The sequence below is a fragment of the Acinonyx jubatus genome, chromosome D2 (genome assembly GCF_027475565.1).
Source record: "Acinonyx jubatus isolate Ajub_Pintada_27869175 chromosome D2, VMU_Ajub_asm_v1.0, whole genome shotgun sequence".
NCBI lineage: Eukaryota > Metazoa > Chordata > Mammalia > Carnivora > Felidae > Acinonyx > Acinonyx jubatus.
This window is the reverse complement of record NC_069393.1, coordinates 10743563-10750946: the sequence shown is the minus strand read 5'-3', so window position 1 is coordinate 10750946 and position 7384 is coordinate 10743563.

Genomic DNA, 7384 nt, shown 5'->3' with positions numbered 1-7384 from the left:
AAGTCGGACGCTTGAGGCTCTTTTACCAGGCCTTTCGGAGTCCCCAGTGCTGAGCCAGGATTTTATAGAGCTGTTTTGGGAATCACACCCCCTGGTGACATTGGGGCTCTTGCAGATTCAGCCATGCATCTGGGGGCAGCTTGGCAAGGCTTCCAAGGTCATGGGAGTTAAGCCCCCATCCCGGACAGTGTTTGGCAATAACTTCATTTTAGCTCTTTCATGAATTGGGGAAGCTCTCCCTCAGTCCCTGGGTTTATGAAGGGAGCCTGGTCCCATATTCTCCCTCAAGAGGGACACACATACTCTCTCCCACACGGGACAGGCTTTTCTTCCAGGCACTGACCCAGCAAGGTTTCATTTGTGCCGTGGTCACTATCTTGCAGGGAAGGCTTTATCTCATTCTTGAGCCTGGCTTTGCCTTTTTACTTTCCTTTTTAAATGCTTTATGCATCATTGCTGTTTATTGAGATGGGGAAGGAGTGGCCCTCAAGAGGTAAACTTACAATGCTGTATTGATAATAAGGCTCCAATTTTGTCACTAGATGAGAAGAAAGAATATTTTGTGCTACAGGATTTTAAATATATTTTTAAAGTTTATTTATTTACTTTTGAGAGAGAGAGGCAGAGAGAAAAGTAGAGAGAGAATCCCAAGCGGGTTCTGCACTGCCAGCACAGAACCCGATGTGGGGTTTGAACTCATGAACCATGAGATCATGGCCTGAGCCAAAGTCAAGAGTCAGATGCTCAACCGACTGGGCCGCCCAGCGCCCCTATATTAAGGTACTTCTTAAGGCTAGAGTCTGGAACCAGGCTGCCAGAATCTGACTCCCGGGTCTACTCCTTGCTAGCTGTGTGAGTCACCCAGGCGCCCGTTTGACATTCTTAAGTTATGAATGTCAAGTTGATTTTAGTTACATTGGGCCCTTTGACAGGAATCAGGAGAGTAGAACCAAGGCTGTGGGGGTTTTGTGTAGACCTGAGGATTATTATAGTGACGAAGCTAGAGTCATACAGATCTGGGGTTAAATTCAGTGTTGAGTTTCTCCAAAATGGTAGAAACAAATGACTTAATCTCTTTGAGCCTTAATTTCGCCATCTATAAAATGGAAAAAATGTTCCAATGGTTTCGAGTTTTATGAGGATCAAATGAAGTGTATGTGAAGTGTACCACAATGTCTGGTTCTGTACCTTGAAAGACAGTAAGGAACCCCCCGCTCAGATGCTGAAGCAGAACAGAAACTGATTGGCCTAAGTTTCTGGAGGCTCAAAGACATCACTCGATATGACCCTTAGGGGGAGGAGTTACTTTGCTCAGATACCGACGACTTTGCATTTTTTAAGTAGAAGAAATGGACTCATAAACTGTAACCAGGTGACCACACTTGGTTACACCTCCTTTTGGAGATTTTGCTGCCAGCTTGAAAGTCCTACCTTTTGTTTCTAGTCGCCAAGCTCAGCTTCAGGCTGGAGACGTTTCCCATCAGTAAAGCTAAGGCCAATCTCTGTCTTCCTTCCTTCCCCTGGGAAGTTTAAAGGGAGAGATCGACTTCTGGGGACGAGCAGTGATCACTCGTATTTATTTTATTGAAAAGGGACAAATCCAGCCGGGAACGTCAGCCCCCTCGAGAGACAGACGCCTGCAGTCAACGGTCTTGTCTTTTCCTCCACCCCACGGCCCGCCTGGCACAAGGTCCTGCGGGTGGCACGAGGTCCTGGGGAGGTGGGGGGACTTCCTGCCCTGGAATCCAGCCCAGGCACTGAGCATCTGAGCCCCGCCCTCTCCCTGACCACCCTTGTCTCTTGCATTCCTGCCACGGCGTCCTGACAGGTCTTGCTTTCTCTCTCGGCCCTCGGACCCACGGTCCAAGCAGCAGCCACTGCAGCCGCCTCGATGGCAAATCAGACACCGCTGCTTCCCTGTTGAAAATCTTCCATGGCTCCCGTTGCTTCTTGAACAGTCTACACTCGGGTTACGGGTCCTGCCCGTCGTGGGCATGTGCACCTTTCTAGCACCCTTTCTTGACCCGTTGCCCTCTGAGTGTAAAGCCCTGGCCAGGACAATCCACTTTTGTTCCTCAGAACTGCTGTGCTGCTCTGGCCCCGGGTTTTTTGCCTTCTTGCTCCTTCCCCCTCGCCCCCGTTTTGTCCAGCTGCATACAATTTAACCCTCAGGTCACAGCTTGAGTGCCACCGGCTGTGGAACCCCACCGTGATGCTCTCTAACCCAAGCAGCTGTCAGGTGTTCCCATGCAATGCCCCCCTCCTTTTTTTTAATTTTTAAAGTGTATTTATTCATTTTGAGAGACGGAGACAGAGAGAGCAGGAGAGGGGCAGAGAGAGAGAGAGAGAGGATCCCAGGCAGGCTATGCCCAATGTGTGCACAGCCCAACGTGAGGCTCGAACTCATGAACGGTGAGATCATGACCTGAGCCGAAATAAGAGTCGGATGTTCAACTGAGCTACCCAAGCGCCCCTATTTTTTATTTTTTTTAAGTTTATTTATTTATTCTGAGAGAGTGTGTGAGCAGGGGAGAGGCAGAGAGAGAGAGAGAGAGAGAGGCAGAGAGAATCCCTAAACCCCAGCCCAAGGTGGGGCTCAAACTCACGACCGTGAGATCATGACCAGAGTCCAAAATGAAGAGTCAGACGCCTAACAGACTGAGCCACCCAGGTGCCCCTCTAATGCCCTTCAGGTGGCTGCTTGTCTCTCCGTCGCTGGGCCACCAGGCACCTGAGGGCAGAAATCGGGATTGATGCAGAGCAGGTATCCGTGCGATCGACTTTTTTTCATTGAATCAGCTAACAAAGGAATAAATGTGAGTCTAGCCATTCGTGTTGGTTCGTGGGTTTGTGACCACCTTTCTGGAGGAAGATCCTCGCTCAACAAGGAGACTGACCTTTTGTCGTAAACAAATGATCTTATGAAATCATCACCTGTGTCCAAGGCCCTTCGAGACGCTTCCCTCCCTGTGTTGTTCCAGCCTCTTCGGCCCCGGCCTCCTCAGCGCCCCACGCCTTGCTTCTCACCGCAGCACAGAGTCAAAACGCCGCCCTTGACTGCCTGCACCCTACCTCTGCCCCAGCCTCCAAGACACATCTCGCCAAGTTCCACCCTTCCTCAAAGGTCCAGGGAAGGCACGAGCTCCCCCAAAGGGCTGTCACCAGCTCCCAGAAACCTCGAGTCTCCTGAAGTCATCGTGTGACGCCTTCCGGACCTCCCCTGCCCGCCCAGCAGGTGCTCTGTATCATTTGACTTGGGAATATGCATGTGTCTGTAAGGTCCATCGGGGCAGGAGAGGAGCCATAAGGAAGGGGTTAAGAGGGCTGGCTCTGAAGACAGTGCTTTGGACTCTGTCATTCCTCTCTTGGGACCCGGCCACCTTGGACACGTCAGTTACCCTCTCTAGGCCTTGGTTTCCTTCCAGGTACTGGAAGAATAGTACCTGCCACGCAGCACTGCTCTGAGGTTAGATGGGATATTCCACCGAGTTCCCGGAATGGTGTCAACGCAGCCCTCCTGTAATTATGTCACCTCCAGTGTTCCAAGGCCAAGCCCAACGCTAGCACGTGTGCAGTGTTGACACGTGATCCTTGAAACAGATGCCTGAGGAGACCACACAAAAAGCTAGGGACGTTGGGCTATGCATCGACCGTCATGCCACAGGATTCTTGAGGCCACCACTTTAGAAAGAGAAAATACAGGAGTCTGCAGGAGAATGCCCTGAAGTGGCCACTAGGAGGCAGGCAAAGCATGTGACAAGTGCGGCGGTCACAGGTCACAGGCAGGAACTTTTACCCCTCCCACCTCCTTTCCGGGCTGATTGATGTTGCAAGTGTGACAGACAAGCAGAGCCTCCTAGCCACCATCCCGGCCACCCAGCGAATGGCACTCCAGCGGGAGAAGCAACCAAGTATTTCTTTTCCTTCGCCTGCTGCCCACTGCCCTGAGAGTACAGCGCCCACTCTGCATGGCAGGGACTTAGATCTGTCCCCAAAACCTGGCGCCCAGGTCCCCCTGCGTCTGGTTCCAGCCCAGCTGATGACATCTGAAAGTCTCCACATCAAAGCTAACAAACTCAGTGGTCCAGCAACTGACCCAATGACTACCCCTGTTAGGTACCTCCTCTCGGACCGCGTTGGACGTGGATGTCTCTCTTCCACCTTGGAAGGTCAAATGCCACCTTCTTTCGAGGATTTGGTGAAGACCACGTGTCCAGTGAAGCCCTCCCTGGGGTCTCAGGCTGAAGACGCTTTTCTGACTCTGACATTCTCAGGGCTTGGGCCCCATCTGCGTATTAGAGCTCATATGCTGCCTTCGCTTTTGTAGAGAGGATTAGAGATGATGGTGCAAAGGATCTAGAACAGCATCTGGGTCACTCAAATACGGAATCCATTTTTACAATTGTCACTCTCATCGGGGCACCCGGGTGGCTCAGTCAGTCAAGCAGCCGATATTTTTTTAATGTTTATTATTTATTTTTGAGAGGAAGAGAGACAGAGTGTGAGCGGGGGTGGGGCAAAGAGAGAGGGAGACATAGAATCCGAAGCAGGCTCCAGGCTCCGAGCTGTCAGCACAGAGCCCGACGCAGGACTCCAACCTGTGAGCCGTGAGATCATGACCTGAGTGGAAGTTGGGCACTTAGCCGACTGAGCCACCCAGGCGCCCCAAGCATCTGACTCTTGATTTCGGCTCAGGTTATGACCTTGCGGTTCATGAGTTTGAGCCCCGAGTTGGGCTCTGCACTCACAGCCTGCCTGGGATTCTCTCTCTCCTTCTCGCTCTGCCTCGCCCCCTGCTCTCACTCACTCTCTCAAAATAAATAAATAAACTTTTTAAAAAAACTTAAAAACAGCAATTATCACTCTCGTCAAAATTAATGCAAAGCTTATTACCATAAAAGCGGGAAGGGCGGAGTTGTGTCTGACTAATCTCCCACATGCAAGCATCTACGAAAAGTTTGTTGTTCAAACCACCACCTAAATTAGTGAGCCAATCAACCTCGAATTCATCCCTCAAGTAACAAGGGAGAGCAAATGACTCCTTGTGGGTTTTTTTTTCTTGTAATTATGATTCTGAAGTGCATGTCAGTAAATGCATTCATTGTTTTCCTTCCCCTAATTTTGAGGTCAACATAGTCACTTAGGAAGTTCAAGTAATACAGGAAAATTGAAGGAAGAAAGTGCACGTCAATGTAATCTCACTGACCAGGGATAACCACTCTGATGAATCTACGCACACACAGAGTTAAGTAAAAGTGATGTACCTACCGTAGGTGCTTCGAAGCTGGTTTTCTCTCAACAGTAGGCCGTGGATGCTTTTCCATATTAATAAATATAAACAATCTTTTTAATATGTTTTAAAAGTATAACATACGCTTGGGGTACACGGTATTCTACCCCTGAGGCAGCATACTTTATTAAAACACAAGTGTTATCATTCATTTTGCTAAAATACAAGCCTAGGAATGTCACAGTCACGTCGCCACTACGGGCATTTAGTGCTTTGAGTCTCACTTACCTAACCTTGAACTGAAGACGTGGTGGGGAAGCACAAGGAGACAGTGACCCAGAACTTGGGCACTGCTAAGGCAGCAGGCCCAGAGGTGAACAGAGCGCCTCCAGGTGGCTGAGGGGTAGGACACCCGGGGGACAAAGACTAAAGGAGAGCAGCTGGGTGCTAGAAATGGTCATCTCCGAGGAGGCACATTTCAGTCCGCCCTGCTAAGGTTTGGGTCTCCCCAACTCTCAACCCTTCAATGCAAGCCTCAGCCAAGTTCAAAGATGCAGGCTCCAGAGCTGCCTCAAGCGGAAGGAGATTCTTTCCATACCACTCAATGCTGGCCAACCAGCCGACGAGGAAGTTACTAGAAGGAGGAAAATAAAGAAAACGTAGCTATAGAGGAAGGAAATGAGTTTTACCGAGTGCTTACTGGGAGCCAGGCTATCTGCTTATTTGTAAAAAGCAGTGACGAAATCGAACATCTGTTGAAGACGAAATTTCCACGAAACTGGAAGTAGAAAGGAATTTCCTCACCCTGGTGAGGGGATGTCAAGGAACAACGTATCACTCACATCATAGGTAATGGGGAAGGATTAAAAGTACCTTATCTGGCAACTCCTTCCAATGGCTCTGCTTTTATTTTATTTTATTTTAATTTTTTTAGTACCAATACTTTTTTATGTATTCACTGCATTTTCCCAGGGTAAAGAGAGAGGGGAAAGGGTCAGCATGTACCCAGTACAGCAAACATCAGCCAACAAGTAAACACTGGCCCGAGATGGAGTCACTATAGCCTGAAAGGGCTCATCTCCCGCAGTTCAGAAATGAGGGCAGGGGACCAGGGACAGAACAGATAGGTACACCCTTCCTTACCCTTCCACCCTCCCCAGAAATTCAAGATCTCACACAAGGCTTTGGTTCCTAGCAGTAAACGTGTAGCTACATGCGTCCGCGTCCTATTAAACAATCTTGTGGCCACCTGGACATGAGTTTCTTCGGGTTGATGCTCTGCCCTCTTTCTCTCAAAAATAAACATTTAAAAAATAAAAAAAAAATACTTAGAGATGAGGACTCCTCTGTCCCCTTCAGCTCCAGCACAGCGATCCCTGCAAACTCCCGTAGAAATCACCCAGGCGGACTACCATCGGGCAGATGCGTCCACGGAGCTACCCAGACAACCCCCCAAATGGCAGTGTTACCTGGCCAAGGAGACAGGCTACCATTTGCCCCCAAGATAACAAAAACTCTGCTCAAGCCGCCCCAGGCGTCCGTGCAAAGTCTCAAGCGCCGCTCAGGGCTCAGTTCTGGAAATCTTCACACGTGCCAGTCCTGCCTCCAATGGCAGACTTCCAAGTGGCCGCACAGTAGGGCCACAGGGGCCCCTCGCGCCGCGCCCCCCCCCCCTGCCCCCAGGGCTCCACACCAGTCTCTTCATTCCTTCCGCCCCCACTCCTGCTCACTGCTGCCACGGGAGCCTTTTACATCCTCCTCCTACTTTCGGATTTCAGGTCATGGGCCGTTTTCCTGACCTCACCCACCGGGCCATGCTGGCCCCCTTCCTTTTTTCCTAGCGGCGTGTGTCAAAGTCGTGGTTGAGCATTTGGTGGTGCCACTCTCTCATTACTGTTTGCATTTAGACTGCAGGCTCCTCGAGGGAACGGCGTTCACAGGCCTCAGCTTCGCACGGTGCCTGGCACAGACTAGAAGCGCGGGAAGCGTTCACTGATGGGCTGACAGACAGACCGAAAGCGTTCACTGACCGACTGACGGACAGACGGGACGTAAAGTCGGGCCCATCCTGCTGCCACAACCCGATCCTTCCCACCTTCGGATCGTACCTTCCAAGCCGTAACTTTGTGAGGTTGCTTGGTGGGGTGTCAGCTC